Consider the following 2,500-nt stretch of genomic DNA (forward strand, 5'->3'; position numbering starts at 1 on the left):
TGTAGACGGGGTGCCCATAATTAAATGTTAGCTACCGATGCAGCGGTTCTCTAGTTCGAGGTCCGACCTGCGACCTGTACTGCAAGTTCTCTCTAGATCTCTCTGGGGTTTTTTTTTAACCTAAACGTAAAACCAAATATTAAAAGTATTTATTCATTAGCATGATAGTGACGCAGGTGGTGACGTTATTCCCGACGATGTCTGCTTGAGTCTTGTCAACAGGAACCATCCATCTGGAAAATATTCGCGATTTCGCATTTTTGAACCTCTGGATTCCGTTGGACACACACTCGTATGAGGGGACGGTGAGACTTGGGACGGACGAGATGGGAGGCTGCAGGCTGCGCCATATTACTCTGCATTCGGAAGAGACCAAGCAATGTCATAACTGTCGATGGTTCTGCATTGTCCGTTTTCACATCACTCCAGTATGTTCTTTTCTGTACACTGTTATACCAAAACATTTAGTTTTTTCTGGAATATTTCCTTGCAGTTAGGCGACTGTAAAAGTAATGAGGACGGACGCACGGAGTAAAAACAAACACTTTTACAAGCAAACCGAAGTCATCACATTGCATTCTGGGTAATGAGGTCCGTAGCGCTATCCACAACAGTTGCATAGTGAGGACAGTTGTCACCATGACATATTTATTAGGTCTATGGTTGTCACTGCCCAATGTGGGAGTGCAGATTGAGTCGCAGCATGCTTCACTTTGCGAAAAAGTGAAGCTGTGAGTTGCGCATGGTCACTTTGCGACAAGTAGCATAAAGATGCTAACGAGTTTGGGAGACTTCTGTTAAGGTCAATACAGTAAAACATGGGAAGTTAATTAACGAAGTTGTTCACTGCTGAACAGTGGTAACCCCAACCGGCCCGTCAGACACCGCTACCAAGGAGACTGGGTCCTGACCGAGGTTTCTCCTAAAAGGAAGTTTTTCCTCGGCCACTGCGCACTGTTGCTTGATCTGGAGGAAACTACTAGAAACTGTTGGGTCCTTCTAAATTCTGGGTAGTTGTGTGGTCTATCTGTAAAAGTGTCTGAGATAACTCTTGTTATTGAATTGATACTAAAATATAAAAGTGATGAATTGAATTGGAATGTGGCTCAAAAGTTAGCATCAAACACAACAAAGGGCGTCATTTTGAATGACGTTTTAAGCTAACGTTACAATCAAATCATAGATAGCTAAAACGTTTTTTGAAATCTCTGCATCCTTCTTCAAACTAGCAATCAAACCCACACACAAATGCTGTAAATGAATGGCGTTTTGAGCTAACGTTAGCAATCAAACAATTGCTAACTAGATGTTTAAAGATTCCATTTCGGTTATGTGTGAACGAGAAAAAGTTTTTTCATTATTTAACAATGGGCATTGTCTGTCAAATCTGAGCATGCGCAATAACTTCTGCATGACAAGAGCCGGTCGGACTCAACTCCCATCTGGTATGACCGTACGGTCTATGGGTATGACGCGTAGGCATGAAAGCGGTACATCTAAGCATGCGCGACTCCAAATCTGTACTCACATTGGCCAGTGACAACACCTGTAACAGCGGCGTCTTCACGATACATCGTCTTTGTCTATGGGTCACGTTTCAAGTCTAAGCCCACATTACGTTTATGCTTACTCTTACAAACTTTTTAATTCTTGTAAATAATATTTAACTCTTTCACAACATGCAATAGATATGTACCATGTAGCTGCTCTGGTCCGTATAATCTCAATAGATAGGTGCATCTTGCATGAAATGTTTTGTGGCGTAATGTTAGTCGGTTGCGAGAGTTTTGTACCATGAAAAAAATTTCATATATATGGTTTAACTGTAGGCTATTCAGTAACCGCAAACAGACAGAGACGAACTAGTAAGTTTTGACAAAGTTTGACCCTAAAGTACTCCCCTATGTATCTATTCTCAAAGTTTCAGTTTTTTTTATGTTATTTTGTGATGCTCGGACCGCAGTGCGCTCCGCGCAGGACTATGTTCTCACATCATGTGATGTACAAACAGCAAGCGAGGATCAGTGTGGGGAATAAAAGGATTCCTAAAATGTCTGTTTATAATTCTTCAGGTAGATCGCGTTGTCAGTCGTATTGTAATTTAACAAACATCTGACCAAATAAGGCACTTTCGTTGCCATTAGTTATGATCTCACTCTTAACTCTTGGCTAACTAGTGAGTCTCATGCGAGCTCGATAGTACCAACGTTCACCAGGCTGAAGCTGGGGAGCAGCAGCGGAGCCTCTAGCCGACGGTCATTTTCCGACAGCTCCGTTGGATTTGACGTCGGCATACATTGTTGCTTGAATGGTTTACAAAAGGGTGATTACGGTGATTTCGAAGATGGGGGAACCTTGTGACCTTAAGCACTCGTCAAGTGAGTCCTTGTGAAACCAGATTTTTACTAACCGTTATATTTATTGTGGTTTAGCCATCGTACTAAAAAAGTAGTAAGACAAAAATCCACTAGCTAGCAATGATAGGAAAGCGGGTGCAGGG

General features: G+C 42.1%; 1 pseudogene; it reads left to right on the top strand.

The window, feature by feature from the left end:
* The first annotated feature begins 2,344 nt into the window (after window positions 1-2,344).
* LOC116701998 (histone-lysine N-methyltransferase SETD2-like) overlaps window positions 2,345-2,500 on the top strand; it is a 20,948-nt pseudogene continuing 20,792 nt past the window's right edge.

Source organism: Etheostoma spectabile, chromosome 14 (genome assembly GCF_008692095.1).
Source record: "Etheostoma spectabile isolate EspeVRDwgs_2016 chromosome 14, UIUC_Espe_1.0, whole genome shotgun sequence".
Classification (NCBI taxonomy): domain Eukaryota; kingdom Metazoa; phylum Chordata; class Actinopteri; order Perciformes; family Percidae; genus Etheostoma; species Etheostoma spectabile.